Source organism: Strongylocentrotus purpuratus, unplaced genomic scaffold, assembly GCF_000002235.5.
Source record: "Strongylocentrotus purpuratus isolate Spur 01 unplaced genomic scaffold, Spur_5.0 spur5_scaffold_13, whole genome shotgun sequence".
NCBI lineage: Eukaryota > Metazoa > Echinodermata > Echinoidea > Camarodonta > Strongylocentrotidae > Strongylocentrotus > Strongylocentrotus purpuratus.
Window position 1 is genome coordinate 17,907,185 of NW_022145598.1, and position 23,277 is coordinate 17,930,461.

Below are 23,277 nucleotides of genomic sequence, written 5' to 3' on the forward strand. Positions count from 1 at the left end.
CTTCCACGCCATGATGAGCTTAGCTTAACGAAAGGGAAAATGATCGTAATGAGCTCTAACTGTAAGCCTCACGAATAATTCTTCAAAGTTGTCATTTTAGGCTTTGATCATTCTATATGTTTAGAGCGTGTAATTTTTTCATTGTGAAAAATCACGGAAACCTGACGTAAACATTGTACTACAGAGTGAGTCAGAAAAAATGTCCCACTTTTTAAAAGTTGTATTGTTTGAAGCATGAATAGCTAGCTAATCATGGGTTTCATGATATGTCTTAATTGATAGAGTTATCCTCCCAGTACACACACACACACACACACACACACACGCACACACACACACGCACACACACACACACACAACACACGCACATCCACACACCAACAAAATACATAGCCAACGATTGATAATGTACCTACGTATTGAGAAAGCACATTGGATTCATGTGCACTTCATGTTGATGATGATGATGATGATGATGATGATGATGATGATATGATGACGGTAGTGGGAAAGATTGTCAGGGAAATGCCACTTAAAAGTTCAGCGATCTTGATAAAAATGAATGCTTAATCAGAAAAGGGAAAATTATCAACAATTGTAATTACCGTGTGTGCTGTGTGTGTTTGCGTGCGTGTGTGCGTGTGTGTGTGGGTGTGTGTGTGTGCGTGTGTTTGTCTGTCGGGCTGTCTTTGTTGAAAACACTGTGTCATTCCTCACCCAGCAACTTGGCGCAAGTGAGATCTGGCAGTCTTGTAAAGATTGTCTGATGTTCAGTCATGCATGCAGAGATTCAAATGAAAATGGTACCTAAATGTACCGGGAAGATAACTCTATCAAGACATAACATGAAACCCATTGTTAAATATTAATACTTCAAACAATACAACTTTTAAATAGTGGGACCTTTTGTCTGACTCACTCTGTATTTAATTTCTTTCCTCCATTCCTAGGCAACTAATCACATTGTATTTTTGGATATAACGCCACCATTGATGTTATGTTGTTATTATGTTTTATAATCTGTATAATTTTGTACGTTTTTTGTAACACACCTGTACCAGCGAACAACTAATTTCCATTTTTTATGGACAATAAATCAATTCAATTCAATTAAATTATTCTGTTAAAGATATTTCAATATGCGCTCAAAAGTGCAGTCAAACGTGTCCAACAGCCTTTTCACACACAGCTAAAATTCTATAAACATGATTAGTATAAACGTGTTTCGAACGTGTTTAAACTAATCACGAGCCTTTCACACACAGAAATTTCGTTGCGATCGTTAATAGTTTCGTGATTAACTACTGCTCGTAAAATGCGCAGTAGTGCCATTGCGCATTGAAGGTCATGTCATATCAATCAAAGCGCACGCTCCATCCAGTTTAAACACGTTTAAACAAGAATTTCCTTTCACACACAAAATGTCAAGCTCTCTAGATACGAACTTCGTATCTGCAGCCTGCTTTTAGGGGCGTATGGATCGCGACTTCGTATCTATCCCAACATCGTATAAACGATGTTCACACTGGGAAATTTTGTCTATAAACATGTTTAAAACTGTTGAGTGATTCTAATCATCTCTAGATACGATGAATTTTAGCTGTGTGTGAAAAGGCTGCAAGTGCAAATGATAAGTATGCTGGGACACAGGTTTTAATATGAATAAGGAACTGAAAAGGGTTTTTGACAAAATCAATTGATATGTTTTAGCGATCGATTAGAGCAGAGCCACTCCACGCCTTTCATTTATTCATAACCAAAATGTGGGTCTATACGCCATCCCCGGGAGAAAAGTGTATTCAAAATTATGTTTCATCTCATTTTTGTTCATATTCATCTACCTTCTATAGTATTTGACTTTTAATATAACTGATTATGGATAGGGGTGGGGTATTTGGTTTGATGTTGAAATTTAAGAGGTAAATATTATGTCAGAGATAAAAATGTCAAATTTTAAGTGGGGTCCTAAAAATTTATTCAGATAATTCATGGGTATTAAACACGATAGCTATAATATACATGATTATGATCATACATTAAGACTTTAAAAAAAAGAAACTACAAGAACCAGAATACCATCACCAACGACAAAAATATGTAAGAAAACTAAAACAATAAATGAACTAACAAGGAAGAACTTGTGTAACATGATTATTGATTGAAGCTATATTCGCTAGCTTTTGAATTCTTTCTCTTAGCTCAATCGAGGTCTTTATGTCCATAATTTCAAAAGATATTTACATATTACTCAATGACTGATTGAAAAATAATATTGGCTGAATATTTTAGTATATTCAACAGTTAATTCAGGTATTATTTTCTTTGCTAACACATTCATTCCTTAAACAAAATCTCAGCAACGACTTGAAAGAAAGAAAAAAACATGCGGGTAAAAACCATAACCATTGACAATCTTTGTAACGTAACATTTCTGAATTGCATATTGCACACAATTTAAAATTATATTCAGGAGACTGTTTTTTCGTGTTGCCTATGTCCTTACCTATACAACTAATATCATTTGGTTTATTTGTAGTTCTACTTGGAATAGGTGAAATATCAAATTACATACTATTTTCCAAAACATAATCACATCCTTGCAATATGACATGAAGTGAAACGTTGAATCAACTTGTCCACATGTGTTGCATTCATTATTTTTTCACAATTTGCCGTTTATATAATTTTTCTTCTGAGGCAAGAATCCTGTGAATCATCTTAAAAATTGTTTAATTTTATTATTTCGAACTTGCTTTAAGTTTGTTTCAATGAAAATACATGCTTTCAAACAAAGTCATTATTCTTAAAACTAGAAAGGAATTCAAAAATAAATGACAATTGGCTCTTTTGATTTTTTTTCCGTGTTAGCAAAAGATAGTAATCTTTCATTTTCATAACAAAAACATTTACTTTATGCCCTGTTTCTATTTCTATAAGATTCGAAATATATTCATCTTCAAAATCATTGACATCACTTAATCTATCTAACCAACATTGCGAAAATACTTTCTTTAAAATCAAATAAGAGCTGTTGTGCGTTCACCTTTTTATTAATTAATGTAAAGTCATTTCACATACAATTTGTAATCAAATTATAAATTATAAATTATAAATTTTCAACAGGCGTCTTGCCATTTTCGATAAAACACTGTTTTTTTTAATAAAGGTAATGTTACTATTTTTTCCAAATAATATCATTTGGAATATTTCTTACTTCAAACAGTACAAGTACAAAAAAGATCTGCATAAAATACTGCAAATAATGTTAAAAGCACAATAATTTCATACCTAAAAATATTTTTCCAACTAGAGTCGTCATTTCCTAGTTATATGTTCATGCAGGAACTCAATTCTAAATATTCATTTTTTGGTTTGTTTTACATTCATAGTGTGAAAAACGTGTTACACTTAATATATACATTTTGAAAAAGATTTCCCGAATTCAGACCTGTCAACCTCTGCAGTTCAAAAACTGTATTCTTTAATCCCCAAAGTTGTATTTTACTGAAAAAAGTTGTATTCTTAAAAATAAACACCGTATGTTAGGCGGATCAATGCGTCTTATACAGTTCCTACATACAGGAAGAATTTTTTTAATGGATCATTTTTTGTTGAATATGCATGATTATATCACGACTGTTGTGTTCGATAAACCAATGAACATCCCAAAATTGCAGATGTGAGATGCTTGAAGGATACTTTACAGGACAGAATGGGCATGTTGCCATTGAAAATGGCACACACCAGCGCTCAAAATACACGGGGGCGATGGGCGATTCGCGCCCGTGAGCTCCATAATCGCCCCCATCAGGTTGTCCACGGGGGCGATTGCAAAATTAAATATCGCCCCCGTGGAATTATAAAATAAAGATTTTCAGCGAATTGAATAATATTGAAAAGGATGCAATTCATAGTTGTACTCGATAATTCTCACTTAACATATTCTCTCTCTCTCTCTCTCTCTTCCTGTTTTACATAAAGAAAATATGAAAATAATATTTTGCCTTGATTAAGAAAAATTGAAATTTTATCAGTATTAAACAGGGAGAAGGAAAGGGGAGGAAATTAATCAAAACAAACATTGAAGAATCCAATTCAGTGTTCTTTCGTGATGCATAAGAATGAAAGTACATTAAAAGGTGAAATAATAAATTGAAGATCGATGATAAATCAATTCTTTGAAACAATATGGTCTGAAGGTCATATATCTTCGAATATTAGAAAGTTTCATCCACCATCGTGTTGTTGAACACTATTTACAATTTCATTCTAATGCGGTGACTTGTCGGTTACGAGCAGAAGGTCATTTCAGGCTTCTATATTCTATACAATTATCAACAGATATTTGGATAGAGACACCTCGTCACATCAAGCTACGAGAAAGTATATCATCTTCTCACAGAATTCTACTCGAACACCGCATCGAAATTCTTTTCACCCTTTTTTTTCTTCTTCCTCTATTTTGGTCCCTTTTAGCTCTCCATTTTTTATTTTCCTTCCTTCTCTCTTTTTTTTTAGCGGGGGCGGTGGGAGGCAAAGGCCTTTTGCCCCACCTCCATCCCGATCCGCAACTTGTGGCAGGAAAATTGCAACTGATATCCCCCTTGTTTTAATTACTTCTTTCTCAATTTTCCTTCCCTTTATTTCCTCTTTAGTGACTGGCCCCTCAGAAACTAGTACTAAGCCAGTCACAGAGAATTCGTGATTTCATCTGATGCCTGTTAGTGCATTGTAAATTTGATTTTTCTTCAAATTTCATTCAAAAATCTTTTCATATTGATAAAAAATGTATGGTGCATTGGCGTATGGGCTATGGTTGGAGCGTTGGATGCGTTGAACAGCGTTGGTGTATTATGTGGATTTATCATATTCATATTCTGAATATTTTCAGCGAATTGAATAATATTGAAAAGGATGCAATTCATAGTTGTACTCGATAATTCTCACTTAACATATTCTCTCTCTCTCTCTCTCTCTCTTCCTGTTTTGCATAAAGAAAATATGAAAATAATATTTTGCCTTGATTAAGAAAAATTGAAATTTTATCAGTATTAAACAGGGAGAAGGAAAGGGGAGGAAATTAATCAAAACAAACATTGAAGAATCCATTTCAGTGTTCTTTCGTGATGCATAAGAATGAAAGTACATTAAAAGGTGAAATAATAAATTGAAGAGCGATGATAAATCAATTCTTCGAAACAATATGGTCTGAAGGTCATATATCTTCGAATATTAGAAAGTTTCATCCACCATCGTGTTGTTGAACACTATTTACAATTTCATTCTAATGCGGTGACTTGTCGGTTACGAGCAGAAGGTCATTTCAGGCTTCTATATTCTATAAAATTATCAACAGATATTTGGATAGAGACACCTCGTCACATCAAGCTACGAGAAAGTATATCATCTTCTCACAGAATTCTACTCGAACACCGCATCGAAATTCTTTTCACCCTTTTTTTCTTCTTCCTCTATTTTGGTCCCTTTTAGCTCTCCATTTTTTATTTTCCTTCCTTCTCTCTTTTTTTTTTAGCGGGGGCGGTGGGAGGCAAAGGCCTTTTGCCCCACCTCCATCCCGATCCGCAACTTGTGGCAGGAAAATTGCAACTGATATCCCCCTTGTTTTAATTACTTCTTTCTCAATTTTCCTTCCCTTTATTTCCTCTTTAGTGACTGGCCCCTCAGAAACTAGTACTAAGCCAGTCACAGAGAATTCGTGATTTCATCTGATGCCTGTTAGTGCATTGTAAATTTGATTTTTCTTCAAATTTCATTCAAAAATCTTTTCATATTGATAAAAAATGTATGGTGCATTGGCGTATGGGCTATGGTTGGAGCGTTGGATGAGTTGAACAGCGTTGGTGTATTATGTGGATTTATCATATTCATATTCTGAATATTTTCAGCGAATTGAATAATATTGAAAAGGATGCAATTCATAGTTGTACTCGATAATTCTCACTTAACATATTCTCTCTCTCTCTCTCTCTCTCTTCCTGTTTTGCATAAAGAAAATATGAAAATAATATTTTGCCTTGATTAAGAAAAATTGAAATTTTATCAGTATTAAACAGGGAGAAGGAAAGGGGAGGAAATTAATCAAAACAAACATTGAAGAATCCATTTCAGTGTTCTTTCGTGATGCATAAGAATGAAAGTACATTAAAAGGTGAAATAATAAATTGAAGAGCGATGATAAATCAATTCTTCGAAACAATATGGTCTGAAGGTCATATATCTTCGAATATTAGAAAGTTTCATCCACCATCGTGTTGTTGAACACTATTTACAATTTCATTCTAATGCGGTGACTTGTCGGTTACGAGCAGAAGGTCATTTCAGGCTTCTATATTCTATAAAATTATCAACAGATATTTGGATAGAGACACCTCGTCACATCAAGCTACGAGAAAGTATATCATCTTCTCACAGAATTCTACTCGAACACCGCATCGAAATTCTTTTCACCCTTTTTTTCTTCTTCCTCTATTTTGGTCCCTTTTAGCTCTCCATTTTTTATTTTCCTTCCTTCTCTCTTTTTTTTTAGCGGGGGCGGTGGGAGGCAAAGGCCTTTTGCCCCACCTCCATCCCGATCCGCAACTTGTGGCAGGAAAATTGCAACTGATATCCCCCTTGTTTTAATTACTTCTTTCTCAATTTTCCTTCCCTTTATTTCCTCTCTAGTGACTGGCCCCTCAGAAACTAGTACTAAGCCAGTCACAGAGAATTCGTGATTTCATCTGATGCCTGTGAGTGCATTGTAAATTTGATTTTTCTTCAAATTTCATTTAAAAATCTTTTCATATTGATAAAAAATGTATGGTGCATTGGCGTATGGGCTATGGTTGGAGCGTTGGATGCGTTGAACAGCGTTGGTGTATTATGTGGATTTATCATATATTCATATTCTGAATATTTTCAGCGAATTGAATAATATTGAAAAGGATGCAATTCATAGTTGTACTCGATAATTCTCACTTAACATATTCTCTCTCTCCCTTCCTGTTTTGCATAAAGAAAATATGAAAATAATATTTTGCCTTGATTAAGAAAAATTGAAATTTTATCAGTATTAAACAGGGAGTAGGAAAGGGGAGGAAATTAATCAAAACAAACATTGAAGAATCCAATTCAGTGTTCTTTCGTGATGCATAAGAATGAAAGTACATTAAAAGGTGAAATAATAAATTGAAGAGCGATGATAAATCAATTCTTTGAAACAATATGGTCTGAAGGTCATATATCTTCGAATATTAGAAAGTTTCATCCACCATCGTGTTGTTGAACACTATTTACAATTTCATTCTAATGCGGTGACTTGTCGGTTACGAGCAGAAGGTCATTTCAGGCTTCTATATTCTATAAAATTATCAACAGATGTTTGGATAGAGACACCTCGTCACATCAAGCTACGAGAAAGTATATCATCATCTCACATTCTACTCGAACACCGCATCGAAATTCTTTTCACCCTTTTTTTTCTTCTTCCTCTAATTTGGTCCCTTTTAGCTCTCCTTTTTTCCGTTTCCTTCCTTCTCTCACTTTTTTTTAGCGGGGGCGGGGGGAGGCAACAGCCTGGGAGGCAAGGCCCTTTCGCACCCCCCCCCCCTGATCTCCTTCTTCCCCCTTTTCTTTTCTTCTTCCTCTTCTTTCTTTCCCTTTCTCTCCTCTTTCCCTTTCCCTTCTTTTCCTTCTCTCTCTCTCTCTCTCTCTCTCTTTTGCGGAAAGGGGGGGGGGGGGGGGGGCAAGCCCGCTCACCCCCGCTGGATCCGCGCCTGCATCTACATTATATCTACTAACGTTAGACCCTAATAATGGATCTAGAAGATTGATTGACCTGGTCTCAGTGAAGGGTAAACTTTTTTTTCTCAATTATTTGGTCTATAACCATGAAAACCGTCTAATCAGGTCCCTGGTCTAATTTTACTTTAGATTTTCAAACAGTAACAGTTACGACCTAAATTAGGCCTAAGGCCAAGGGCTGTACTCTACATTTTAATAACAAATTTAACGTTAACGTTAGACTTAACTTAAAATGTTGTTTCTCTGTGATACAAGTGGGATGGGAACACTTTTTTTCAACAGCAAAACAAAATCTTTCCCCCCCTTTTTTCCCCCTTCTTTTTTCCCCCTGGATCTGCCACTGATCACGGGGATAAAAGTATACAGCTATGTAACAAGTAAATTTCTAAGAGGGAAAATGCCGTGAGAAGGCTCACGGGGCTCTTTTTTGGGGGGAAGAGCCCCCGTGGACAAAAAACTTATACTCACTGATAGACCAGTTTAATGAACACATGAAGAATGTATCTCTGTGGTTAAAGGTAAATAAACTATCGCTTAATTTAGACGAAACCAAATGCATTCTTTTTAGAACAGCTCAGTGCAACAAAGAGAATTAACAAATCAAGTTCCACCATTATATATTGATCAAACAATTATTGAAAAAGTCTCAAATATTCAATTTTTAGGTATTCTCATAAATGAAACACTGTCATGGAAACCCCATATTGCCGTGATCTCTACAAAGATTAGTAAAACTACAGGATTATTGTCAAAGCTGAAGTATTATTTACCAGGAAATGTATTGTTTATGATTTATAATTCACTCATCCTCTCTTATTTGTCATATGGTAACATCGTGTGGGCAAATTCAAGTCCTTCTAAGTTGAAACCCTTATTTTTACTTCAGAAGCCTTGTCTACGATATTGTACAAACTCTCATTATTTGGCCAATTCTAAACCTTTATTTAGACAGTTAAATACCCTCAATATTTATAGCCTAAATAAATATCAAAATGCTGTGTTTGTATTCAAATGTATTAAAGGTAATGCACCATCATCTCTTGCCACTATGTTGCAAACTAACTCTAAAATTCATTAATATAATACTCGAAATAGTCTAAAGTTACACATTTGGAATATTGATAAACAGTACATGCAACAATCGGTAAGATACACAGGGTCCACAATATGGAATTCTCTTCCATCCTCTGTCACACAATATGTTTACTTAAACTCATTCAAGAGAAATCTTAAAATATATCCATTATCCCTTTAATTTGTTTTAGTTTAATACCTATTTCAGAATAAAATATAATTTTGTAAATTACCATAAGAGAGAAAGAAGGGGGAGGTGGAGGTGGTGGGGGAGGTGGTGGGGAGGAAGGGAGGGGTAGAACAAATACATGCGCAAAACTCATTATTATGTTATTATATCTGTGTAATTATTTTATTCATTTGGACGCCTGAATCAACAAGCTAACATATAAGCTTCCTACAGGTGTTCCCTTTTCCTTCTACTCATTTTCACAGTTTGTTTAAATTAATTTAACATAATGCTCATGAATTGTATATTTTAAACTGTCTGTACTTTATCACATGTATATATTTGTTCGCTTTTTAACGGAAATAAAGTCTTTTGAATTGAATTGAATAGAATTGTAAACAGGTAAAATTAGGTTCTTGATTATGTGCATGACAATCAAACCTTTCTGATTATCATAATTATTAAAACTCCATATGGAATTGAATCGTAAACAGGTAACCTTAGTTTCTTGATTATGTGCATAACGATAACAACTTCATGATTATAATAATACTAAAAACACCTTTGTTTTACAATTTTTTTAGGTGCTCTTCAAAAAAAAGATTTGAGATAAATGAGGTAAAAGTAATTATAGTATAATTGTACAGGTTTTTATAGTATGATTGTACAGGTTAATGCACAGAGAAATTCAAGTCCATTGAATTGAAAGAGTGAATAAGCAGGCTTTGTAAGAAAGGTTATGAGAGTATTATAGAAAGCATATCATCTAGGTACTCTGAAATGCAAAGACTCTCCGGAGTCATACATTTTCCACGATAGAAAAATAAAACAGGCATAACGTATAAGGGGTAGTTGGGCCTACCTGATTTCGATCCGGTGTTCGAGTAGAATTCGGTGAGATGATGATACACTTTCTCGTAGCTTGATGTGACGAAGTGTCTCTATCCTGCTTTCTGTTGAAGTACTGTCTAGATAGCTTCAAATTTATAGAATATCGAAGGCTGCCAATCTGCCATGATCATCTGCTCGTAAAAGACAAGTCACCGCATTTTTTATAAAATTGAACCTTGGAACAAATTGTTCGATTTTTTTTTATTCAAACTTTTAATCATTGTCATAGTCACCACATTCATTTAGAGGCGGCCGTCTGGGAGGGCAGGGGGGCACAGTGCCCCCCCCCCACTTTTTCAGATACCAAGAAAGTGCCCCTTTTTACATAGCAAAAGTGCCTCTTTTATTTTGTAAGAAGTGCCCCTTTTACATAGGAAAAGTGCCCCTTTTACTTTGACAAGTGCCCCTATTACTTAGTAAACGTGCCCCTTCCCCCTTTTCACCTCTGACGAGTGCCCTCTTTATTTTTGACACGTGCCCCTTTTCCTTCCACATGTTCCCATTTTCCTTTGCAAGAAGTTTCCATTTTCCATTCTCATAAATCTTGAAATTATCTTGAATAAGTGCCATTTTTAATCTCTAGTAAGTGCCTCTTTTCGGGTCCGAGAAATGCCCCTTTTCACTTTTGATAAGTGCCCTATTAAAAACTGAGAGGTGCTCCTTTTACTTTGACAACAGCCCCTTTTTTCCACTGTAAGAAGTGCCCCTTTTCCTTATGATAAGTGCCCCCATTAAAAAGAGAGATCTCCTTCCCCTTCTCATAACTACCCCTTTCCCTTTCTAATAAGTGCCCCTTTTCATTATGATAAGTGCCCCCATTAAAAAGAAAGAGCTCCCTCCCCTTCTCATAACTGCCCCTTTTAAAAATCTGAACGGTGCCCCCTTCTCAGCAAATGCACATTTTCCTTTATTATAAGTGCCCCTTTTACATTTTCATAAGTGCCCCTTTTCATATCTGGTCAGTGTCCCTTTTCACCTCTGATAATTCCCCTTTTAATAGTGATACGTCCCCCTTTTCCTTACTAATAAGGGACCTTTCCCCTTTTCGCATCTTATAAATGCCCCTATCAAAATCTGATGGGTGCCCCTTTTCCGTCAACAAATGACTATTTCCCATTTTCGTAAACGCCTCTTTTTCATCACTGGTGAGTGCCTATTTTCAGGTGAAAAAATGCCTCATTTTCACTTCTTATAATTATCCTTTGTACTTTGACACGTGCTCCTTTTCTTTTCTAATAAGTGTCTTATCCCTTTCGATAATTGCCCCCTTTTCATGTAATCATTAAACGTGCCCCTTATTTAAAGCGACTAAGAGCAATTTCCCCCAAAAGTTCGCTTGCTGCGCTCGCTCGCATTTAAAGATGATATAATTATGTTACTTATCAAAGGTCTTTTCAGTCTTCCATTATGAGAATGTGCTTATAACCCCATCACGATTGGCTTTTTTCCTCTTTATAAGATGTAATTTTTCGCACTGCGACCTCACAGATCTATAAAAAATTTCTCGCTCGCTTCGCTCGCTCGTAAATGCATATTCAGACATCACAACCAATTGTACAGTATGATGCTTAAGCGATATCTTGTATGATGCATGAAGAGAAACAAATAATGAAATCATCCCTAATAATGTAATCACAATGTATAGGGGTATTACCAATGTCTAAAAAATGGTATATTTTCGCTCTGAGAATTCCCAGTGTAGGTGCCCTTTTTCCAGAAAGTGCCCTTTTTTGTTGGTGCCCCCCACTTTGGAAGTCGCTCGACCGCCCCTGCACGTACACCCGATCGATCTCTACACAATATTGACCCGAGCAGATCGACCTGTTCGAACATGGATCCAAGGAGACTCGTGAATGAGTGGTTGCACAAAATATTATTGTCAGCTGGTCGTACAGCAGTGGCGGATCCAGGGGGCACAGGGGGCAAGTGCACCCCCCCCGGCCCCAAAAAATATGTTAAAATCAGCCCTAAATTCGCCCAAAATGTACTGAAAAACAGTCAAATTTAAAATTTTCGTGATCCCCCCCCCCCCCCCGCTTATTCAGCGGCTGGCTGAGTCGTTGCGATTTTTGGGGGACTAATGAAATTTAAAAAAATAGTGTCCTCTTACCCCCCAACCCCCCCCCCCCCTACCCTGCTTATTCAGCGGCTGGCTGAGTCGTTGCGTTTTTGGGGGGACTAAAAAAAAAATATATATATATATATGTTCTCTTTCCCACACGGTGCACCCCGTGTGCCCCCCCCCCCCCCGGCAAGAGTTTCCTGGATCCGCCCCTGTACAGTACTCACTTTTGATCAGCGTTCAGTTCATGTAAATCGAACAGTTACAGTTGTGGGCAGTGGCGGATCCAGGGAGGGGGGCGAGGGCCTGCCCCTGGCAACAAAAACAAAAAATGTGTGCTAAAGAAAGCAACAAAAAAGCCTTCCCCCCCCCTAAAAGCCACTGAATGAAATCTGACGACGTCATTTTCCAATTTCCGCCCCCCCCCCCAAGTCTCATCTAACCGTGATTAAATGCCTTAAATCCCCTAAGCTTCCGGGACTCTGCCCCCTGGATTTCACCTCGTGCCCAAAGTCAGGCACCTGGATGCTCATCTGACGGTAATTTAATGCTTTAAACCCCTGTGTGACGCCAAATAGTGGCCTGCCAGTGTCACAAATAAGGTATCAAAATATGTTGATCTGACCGCAATTAAATGCCCCAAACCCCTGAGCTTCCCGGGGCTTTGCCCCCTTGACCCCAGTGGTGGATCCAGGGGGAGGCCGAAACGGCCGCGGCCCCCCCCCCCCCCTATTGGCGGCGCAAAAAAAAAAAAAAAAAAAAAAAAAAGAGGAAGAAAAGAAGAGAAAAAAAGAAAGGAGAAGAGGAGAAGAAAAAAATTAAGGAGAAGAGAAAAGAAAGGAAAAGGGAAAAGAAAAGGGAAGAGAAGAGAAAAGAGAAAAGAGAAAAGAAAAGATAAAGAAGAAAGCCCAACTCCCCCCCCCCCCCTCCCCCTCTCACTCCCACTCCGGGGTCGGAGGGACCGAATTTGTGTTCCCAAAAATTTCCGATAAAAAGTTACTTTTCACGCAACAAAGTCCGGCCCGTAATACACAAAAATCCGGCCCGTACTGACTTACACCGGAGATAGAGAGGTGCTTTCTAAGAGAGGGAACATACATGTGCGTACCCGATACTGAGTGGGTGGGGGGGGGGGGGGGGGGGGAGAAAACTCGTTGAGAAAGGGGGAAAGACAAGGAAATTGCGCTAAGTGACAGTAACGACGATTAAGGGAAAACTGTAATCGGGAGATTTGGGGTCATTCCATAGGTTTGGCAAACGTTATTGAATAGAGGGGGCCGGGCCGGCCGCATAAAATCTCGAGCCGCGGATTCAAAGTTAAACGTGAAAAAAAAAACCTGCGCTACAAAGGTCATCACTCTTTAGTGAGAAATTTGAAAAGGGCACAATATTTTGGATGTCTTTTAAATAGAAGCTATATACTCAACAATCAAATTTTAAATTTCATTTCATTTCATTTCATTTCGTTTATTTCCATTTCCAATAAAATAAATAATGTACATGGGATTGCATTGTACATAGTAAAACAATGAAACTTAACAACATATTTGTAATTGGTCCACAGTGTACAATAGGCATATAAAACAGGTTGGTCATGGGGGGGGGGGGACTGCTGAAAAGCTGGGCTTGTAGATTGCAGCCCCCTATAACTTATAGTTGTGTATTTGCAACTAAACCAATTAAACATAACATAGAAGGAGTGAAAGGGACAGGGAAAGAAGGGAGACAACGAGAGAGGGCAGGGCTCTTACCTATAACACACACAACAAAACACGGACCGACTGGAATACGGATGACCAGTACAAAATGAATCAAAATATCCAAATGTATTTTATTGAGTTACATAAATTTAAAGAGAGAGAGCTAACGCATGATAATTACGCAAAAACTATTTTTTTAATTTGAATTTAAAAGAATTTAAACTGGGGGCATTCTTGATGCTAACATCAAGAATGGTCCATAGCTTCGGGCCTGCGTAAGTGAATATGGATTTAGCAAGTAAAGTTCTAGTTAATGGCAGATGAAATTCGTCAGATTGGCGCGTAGGGTTTTTGTGTATAGTTTTATTTAAATTAACGGTAGGGCCGCTTCATAACTCTTATTTTGCCCTTCATTTGGATTCAGCTCATATCAACTCGCTTGTGCTTGTATTTGAACTCATGTTGGTAGTAATCATGGACAGGGGCGGCAATCCTGGGCCCGATAGGGAGACACGTCCCCCAGGAAATATGGAAATATAGCTAGAAAGAAATATAGCAGAATTTTCTAGAATGCATAATTTCAAAATTGCAAAATCTCGCTTGGTCGCTACGCCCCGGCCCTCGCCCGATAACACAAAACTATGATATGACGCTCCCGGCCGTGATTTATCCATGGTTGGTGTAATAGATCTTTTTTTCCCTTTCATTACTACTAACCTAATTGTGTGCTATCACAATCATGATTGTTTCATTTTCCCTTTAAAGCAGGCGCGTATAGCCAGGGGCGGTAGGGGTAGTAAGAGGACAAGGACGAAAAAGGAGCAGACAAAGAAAAAAAAATGAAAATTCTGACAAGTCGAGAACGGTACAACGAATCGTCTTCTTTCTCCAATAATTTAATGAAATGTCAAATCTTCCGCGCTTCGCTCGGGAGGAGGGCAACTGAAATCAGACTAGGAATGGTAAAACGAATCGTCTTCTTTGTCTAATAATTTAATAAAACGTCAGAAGTTCATCTTCTTACTCTAATAATTTAATGATACGACAAAGCTTCCGCGCTTCGCGCGGGAGGGGGGGGGGGGGAAACTCCATTCAGACAAGGATTAAGAGTCGTGAACGGTACAACGATTAGTCTTCTTCCTCTAATAATGTAACGAACCGTCAAAGCTTACGCACTACGCGGGGGCAGGGAAAAACTGTATTCAGAGGATTAAGAGTCGAGAATGGTACAAAGAATCGTCTCCTTTCTCTTATAATTTAATGAAACGACAAAGCTTCCGCGCTTAGCGCGGGAGGGGGGGGGAAACTCAATTCAGACAAGGATTAAGAGAAGTGAACGGTACAACGAATCGTCTTCTTTCTCTAATAATTTAATGAAACGTCAAAGCATCCGCGCTTCGCGCGGGCAGGGGGAGGGCACTCAATTCAGACAAGGAAAAAGAGTCGAGAATGGTACAAAGAATCGTCTCCTTTCCCTTATAATTTAATGAAACGACAAAGCTTCCGCGCTTAGCGGGGGATCGGGGGAAACTCAATTCAGACAAGGATTAAGAGTCGTGAACGGTACAACGATTAGACCTTTTCCTCTAATAATGTAACGAACCGTCAAAGCTTACGCACTACGCGCGGGCGGGGAAAAACTGTATTCAGACAAGGATTAAGAGTCGAGAATGGTACAAAGAATCGTCTCCTTTCTCTTATAATTTAATGAAACGACAAAACTTCCGCGCTTCGCGCAGGAGGGGGGGGGGGGGGGGGGAACTCAATTCAGACAAGGATAAAGAGTCGAGAACGGTACAAAGAATCGTCTTCTTTCTCTAATAATTTAATGAAACGCTATATGCTCTCGCGCAAAGCGCAGGAGGGTAAAACTCAATTCAGACAAGGATTAAGAGTCGAAAGTGGAACAACGAATCATCTTCTTTCTCTAATAATTTCATTAAACTATGAAAGGCCAAAGCTTCGGTGCTTCGCGCGGTTGGGAGCTGAGGGGGGCTGAATAATAAGAGTCGAGAATGGTACAACAAATCTTATTTTTTTTCTCTAATAATTAATGAAACGTCAAAGCTTCCGCGCTTCGCGCTGGAGGGGTAAACTGAATTCAAACAAGGATTAAGAGACGAGAATGGTTCAACGATTCGTCTTTTTTCTCTAATAATTAAATGAACCGTCAAAGCTTACGCGCTACGCGCGGGCGGGGGAAAACTGAATTCAGACAAGGATTAAGAGTCGAGAATAGTACAAAGAATCGTCTCATTTCCCTTATAATTTAATGAAACGTCAAAGCTTCTGCGCTTTGCGCGGGAGGGGGGGAAAACTCAATTCAGAGAAGGATTAAGAGTCGAAAATGGAACAACGAATCATCTTTCTCTAATAATTTCATTAAACTATGAAAGGCCAAAGATTTCGTGCTTCGCGCGGGAGGCGGGGGGGGGGGGGGAGGGGCTGAATTCAGTCAAGTAATAAGAGTCGAGAATGCTACAACAAAGCTTCCGCGCTTTGCGCGGGAGGGGGAAAACTGAATTCAAACAAGGATTAAGAGACAAGAATTGTACAACGATTCGTCTTTTTCCTCTAATAATTTAATGAACCGTCAAAGCTTAGGGGAAAACTGAATTCAGACAAGGATTAAGAGTCGAGAATAGTACAAAGAATCGTCTCCTTTCCCTTATAAGTTAATGAAACGTCAAAGCTTCCGCGCTTCACGAGGGAGGTGGGAGGTGGGAGGGGGGGAACTCAATTTAGAGGAGAATTAAGAGTCGAAAATGGAACAATTATCGAATCATCTTTCTCTAATAATTTCATTAAACTATGAAAGGCCAAAGTTTCCGTGCTTCGCGTGGGAGGGGGGGGGGCTGAATTCAGTCAAGTAATAAGAGTCGAGAATGGTACAACAAATCTTCTTCTTTCTCTAATAATTAATGAAAAGCCAAAGCTTCCGCGCTTCGCGCGGGAGGGGGGGGGGGGAACTCAATTCAGAGAAGGATTAAGAGTCGAGAATGGTACAACAAATCGTCTTCTTTCTCTAACAATTAAAGAAAGGTTAAAGCTTCTGCGCTTCGCGCGTAATGGGGGGAGGGGGGCAGCGAGCTGCCCTCACATGAGTTTTTGATATTTTTCTCGTTTATTTTGGTGATAAATAACACTTTCACAAAATATATATTATGCTCAAATTGTTGCTCACTCGCTTCGCTCACTATTTCGAATTGTGAAATCAGAAAATTACTTTTCGGACAAGAGGGTATAGTCCCCCCCCCCCCCCCGATGAAAATGTCAAAAATTGTACCGGTATGGTGCTTCTAATATGACCTTGTCAGTATTGGTATGTTGAGTTGAAAAAACGGTCTGCGCAATTTTCAAATTTCCGGCCCCCCCCCCCCCCTATTGGAAAATCCTGGGTCCGCGCCTGTTGACCCCACCCTAATTCGTGACCTAGTGTCACAAATAAGGTAAAAAGATACGCTCATCTGACGATAGAGTCTATGAACCCCTGAGCTTCTGGGAGCTCCGCCCCCTGGACCCCTCACCAATTTGTGTCCTGGCAGTGTCACAAATAAGGTATCAAAATATGCCCATCTGACAGTAATTAAATACCTATTCCCCCTGAGCTTCTGGGGGCTCCATGCACCCTTGACCACCGCCGAGAAACGTTCAGCGGGGCCTGCATCAGTAAGAGTGGGATGACGGGGGATTTTTTTTCTCCCCCCCCCCCCAAACATTTCTGTCACTGCCGGTGTCACAATTACGTACCAATATTTGGCTCGCATAATTTCAAATTTGGCCCCCCCCCCCCTAAGAAATCCTGGATCCGCGCCTGCTCCTTAATCTGCAAAAAGCTTTTGATACGGTTATTAATCATTGCGTCTTATTGAAAAAGTTACAACTGATGGGTTTAAATAAGGCAAGTTTAGAGTGGTTCAGATCCTACTAATCATAATCGACACCAAGTAGTGGCCATTCATGATATTCGTTCCAAACTATAATGTCTATAACGTGCGGTGTTCCTCGGGGAAGATGACAGCGTATCCTGATCCTAAATATAATGAGGAAAAGCTCAGTGAACAGCTGTTTACTTGTGCCGATTGGATGATTGATAATTAGCTTTCTTTACACTTGGGAAAACCGAAAGCATTTTGTTTTGTTCTAAAAGTAGTTCTAAAAAGTCATTTGAATTACTTCAAAGTGACACACAACAATCAAGACATCAAGAGAAAAGAGTCTGTGAAGTATTTAGGCATTGAGTAATTGGCTACCTGCCTCCCCCTGCCCCACCCCCGGCCGCGAATTTTTTTTCCGTACTCGAGAGAGCAAAAATCCCATGTGCGCATGCGCGTGGACTTGTGATTTCTCTGCTACTTCCCATACGAAATGTACATGTATTCGCATGTACTGTGCACGATTCGCGTTCTACGAGTAAACGATGGCATAGTAGTCTTCAAACACAGACTCTGATTTGCCAGTTTGACAAATCAATATGCGTATGTGTCGCGATGTGCTTATTCAAGTCTGTGTAGTTGTATGATTCAGACCCAGTAGTGCATATGGAAATACATTGCAACTTGTATAGAATGGTATAGTAGTCTGCAAGCACAGACGCTAATCTGACAGGCCTACTATCGTTTGTTCAGAGCCAGAAGGGCATTCGTTGTGTTAAGAGTTAACATCCTTCTGGCTCTCAGCAGACCATGATTATAAATAAAAGTAATACAGAGAGTGCGAGCATACTGGAGGGAGAGCTAGAGAGAGAGAAAGAGAGAGAGAGAGAGAGAGAGAGTGAGAGAGCAGTGGCACAACACAGAAAACTACGAAAACTTGAATAAAAGCACTACTCAATACACAGTAGGCCTATATTATTCTGTCAAACTGTCAAAGGAGAGTCTGTGCTTGCATACTACTATGCCACTCTATAAGTTGAGGTGCATTTCCAATACACGCACCAGTAGGGTCTGAATCATAAAACTACTCAGACTTGAATAACACTATTTTGTCAAACTGTCAGATTAGCGTCTGTGCTTGCAGACTACTATGCCACTCTGCAAGTTGAGATGCCTTTCCAATACACGCACCAGTAGGGTCTGAATCATAAAACTACACATATTTGAATATAAAGCACTACTCAAGACACTATGTTGTCAAACTGTCCGATTAGCGTCTGTGCTTGCAGACTACTATACCATGCTATTCAATTTGGGATGCATTTCTGTAAGCACTAAAATGTCTGAATCATACAACTACTCAGACTTGAATACTAGTACCAAAGAGATTCGATCATACACGTATGTCCTCCGTAGGAGGACTAGAGGGCCAACTAAAAGTCAATGAATATTCATGAGCAATGACGTAAAAAATACGCCAACTACTGTTTGTTGATTGGCCATCGACAAAATGTTTTATGTATTAGGTCATGCATAAAACATTTTTTGCATTCCCAGAATTCCCTACGATTTGGGCAAGAAAATGACGAAAAATGGCGGTTGTATGAACTGCGACTTTGAAGTTTTTCAATTACGAACAATGAAACATTTTTCTTGTAAGTGAATTTCTATTATCATAGAAGTTTGTCAAATACATCTCAGTTGAGCAGAAAATCTTCAGGCGAACATCGACATCAAAGTGATACCATACGGATACCAAAAAAAGTAAGTAAAGATCCATTTTGTGTGAAGATCTCTGAAATGATTGTGATGTGTTCGTCGTTGCAGTGAGGGGCTCTCTGCATTGACACAACGTATTATTCCCTATCCCATCCCTTTCTTTTGTCTTACCAAAGAATATTAACTGATTGAATTAACTCTAATTTAAGTCGTCGACGGTAATATTTTTAGAAATAATCAGGAGTTTACCGTAGGTTATTTCATTACAGCACATCTCATAATTTTAAGCTAAGTTCACAGCTTGATTACCGATAGTAATCAATGGTAGATGTAGACCTGTTGTAGACTGCGCAAATGGCTCATTGCTAGTCCAAGCCGATGCGATTTCGTCGAGCGGTTTATGATTTTCAATTCGCCGGTGCTAGCCGGCTGTAACACTCCACCAAGAAGCGACTGCGTTTCCTGAGCTGGCGCGGATATAACTTTACAGTGTAGGCTACACTTTAGTCTTACTGTAAAGCCTAGGCTAGTATTCATAGCACAGTCTAGCCTGAATTTTCTGACTCTTTCGTTCGTTAGCCTCTGATTTGGGTAGAGTCGGCTCCTCTCTTTAGCCAACCCTACCCAAATCAGAGGCTAACAAACGAAAGAGACGGAAAATTCAGGCTAATTAAGGCATAGAGTCTAGGTCTAGATCTATAGATCTAGATAGACTAGGCCCTGGCCTAGGCTAGGGTCTAGTCTAGATCTAGTCATGCTAGTGTGGCATTATGTATCCAGGTCCAGCTTAGTTCGGATGTAGGCTAGATAGACTAGACAAGAACAAAACAAAACAAAAAAGGTGTCTCCCCCCCCCCCTCCCCACCTCCCACTTCCCTGATTTCGCTCTTAGTTAGGCCTATGTCATTGTGCCTTGTTTGAAATAATTAGTTTTTTTTCAGGATTTTATGCCACCCCTTAGTTTTATGTTGGTGAGAATTCTGGATCCAACCCTACATATGACATGGATATTTCTTTCTCTAAAGGACATGAACAAAGTTATAAACTGATAACTAATGCATGCATTTGATATTAGCAGGAACCTTACTAAGTTTCTGTTTTCTTTTAATTGTAGATGCTATGGAACAAAGAAGCAGATAATGATCACAGAAGTGCAACAAAGAGCACCAGGACCTGATCAACAAATGTATCTAATCAGGAACAGGACACCTAAGACCTAAGTTGAACTTTGGCAAGGTATGTTTGTATGAAGTTCGAAAATATTCAGGCTGTATAATCTAAGCCCATGCGAACACCACACTCGACTTGGACTATACAAAGATTTGGGGAACTGTCATCTTGTGTTGCATTATATCTTGTAATTCTCATTTATTCTCTAGCTTTTTATTTAGGTGACAAACTATGGTGTTGCTACAGTTTATTCTCTCAGCATATTAAAAGATGTACTCAAAGGTACTTTTCCTAAATATTACATTATATCTAACAAACTTTTGTTCACAAAAGTCTAGCAAATAATAACTTAAAATGAATTGGAAATTACTTTTAAAATAATTGGAAATACATTTAAACCTTTACTCTTCTCTTCAAAAAAGGCCCTATCAGATAGACATAAGTTTATCATTTTTTAATAAAATTAAAATGCAAGACCTAAAAAAAGTGGGGAGGTACTATTTTGAAAATCCAATATAATGCAGCAGTTTTAATCTTATTTGATTTCTCCTCTCTTTTTGTTTTTTATTATGCAGGTTGTCCCATGCAGAAGGTTTGATTCCCAGGCTTCTTTTGTACAAGTCCCTTGTCTATCCTCATCTGTTCCGGTGTCTGGGATCCCTACAACATCTCAGATGTCCAGGACGCTACTTCACAATGGGGACCACAAGAGAACCAGCAGTTTGACTGAGATGATCAGCACCTTTTAGTTGCCTACTATATCTACAACTACAAGGCACTCTGCAAGAAGACTGGGAATGGTGCACAAGATAGTCAATGGTCTCTTCGCTCTCCCTTGAAAATTTCCCCACTGCACTACTTATAGCTACTTGCGCCCTCTATATAGCAAACAATGCCTAATCGGTGCCTACTGGTCTCCCATGATCCTCTTTTTCTTATATTAATTGAGAGCTGATTTGATGAGATAACCACCTGTCAGTGACCTTGCAGGGTGGTCTAATCCCCCTGGCCAAACTAGTACAGACGGGCTTTAACAAATCACGAGCAGGAAGTACCATGACATGACCCTCCAGTTGCACCAAGCCAGAAGCGACATAGACAAGTTTGTATTTGCCCAACACTCTGTCCCAAAGTTAATGGAACTGACTTCCAGCAAATATAGTGCATGCTGACAGTCCAGCTGCCAGGGACTACTTCTGAGGCATCTACTCTCCTTATCCCACTTAAAAACAGTCTGTCTTCCTCACACCACTTGTAATCTTTAGTATTAGTTCATCTTCGTGATAGGCTACAACGCCTTTTGAAGATTACCAGAAGAATAAGAAGAAGATATATCGAGGATCATGAAAGTAATCATATCTTCTTTTAAATGCGTGTACATGTAATATAGTTTTTTGATATTTAATCTTAAGTCAAGTTCTGACAAATATATTAGAGATGCTGAACTGGATGGTAAATTGAAGGGGGGGGGGTATAAAATGATGTAGTTCAATAGTAATACTGTAGTAATATAATTATACACTGTCGCTCATAAAGTTGGAATATTTTTGTTTTACCCCAATTTATGGAATTATTTTAAAAATAATTTAAAAATAATAGATCTAGATAATAGTATACATTCTCAGATCTTATTTTTAAATTATTTATAAAATAATTCCATAAATTGGGGTAAAACAAAAATATTCCAACTAATAGTAACAATAAAGACAATGATCATGATAATAGTAGTAATAAAAATGATAATACAGGTAGTAGTAAAATCAACAACAATAATGTCCAATGTCAGATAAAGTACTCATAAAACTCAGTATATACCTGTTCTTTACATAATGAAATAGCATGTTGATATTATTGAATATTTTTTTCAAAATCTACAGTAAACTTTTACAACTGAAAAATTTGAATTCAAGAGACAGCCCCCCCCCCCCCCCATCCATTTGCCATCCTTTTTGTTAATGTCATGTTGGATTTAAAAAGATCTTTATAGAAACAAAATATGTTCATAAATGAGTTCATAAATGTTAATAAATTAGTTGATACTGCTTAATTCTGTTCTTTTCATTTTCTTATTTTGTGAAATATATGTGATGATGCTGGTGATTATGATGATGATGTAGGCACTCTGTAATGATAATGCTGTATGACTGAGGTGAGATGGGGTCTGATGCAGTCTTGTGTAGAATTGAGTATGGTGTTCGACCTTTTGATGTTTGTTTATATCTGGTATCAGCGAGATAGATTTAACCATCGTTCCTAATGAGAGAGAAAGCGGAAAAGTAACAAGAGAGTGGGCAAGACTAATGTATAAATACAGTATAAAAAATGGTTTACAATAAAGATGAGGGGGGGGGGGGTTAAATAAAGAAAAAGTCAATGCCAAAATGATGAAAGCATAGGTAATTGGGGTGTGGATGGGGGAGGGAGGTTAATAGAGCCTATGGAAATGTCAATATTGGAAGGGGTCCCTGTATTGAAAATGTTACTGTTGGGGGGGGGGGGGGGGCAAATTTCAAGAAAATCAGTGGCGACGAATGCAAAAATTTAAATTTCATTGGGGGATGGGGCACAATATGAAGAACATTGAAGTCGAGGTGAGAATGATTCATTATTTGGACACTAAAAATATGAATATATCACTTGTTAGGTCGGCTAAATGATCAGTGCAGTTTTTCTGATTAAAAAAATATTTAAGTTAATAAACAAACAAAAAAAAAGAGGTAAAAAATGAATTGAGGTACCACAGTGAAATGGGGTCAATATTTTTGCCTTTTAACTGAACTGAATTTTTTAAAATGTACTTTCCATCCTGGTGAC

The 23,277-nt window shown here is 38.2% G+C and overlaps 1 long non-coding RNA gene across 1 annotated transcript; it reads left to right on the forward strand.

Annotated features, from left to right (window-relative positions):
- The first annotated feature begins 20,479 nt into the window (after positions 1-20,479).
- LOC115923027 lies at positions 20,480-21,535 on the forward strand. The gene is made up of 2 exons (XR_004063730.1): positions 20,480-20,529; positions 21,039-21,535. It is a non-coding gene; the product is annotated as an uncharacterized LOC115923027 (long non-coding RNA).
- The last annotated feature ends 1,742 nt before the right edge of the window (positions 21,536-23,277 follow it).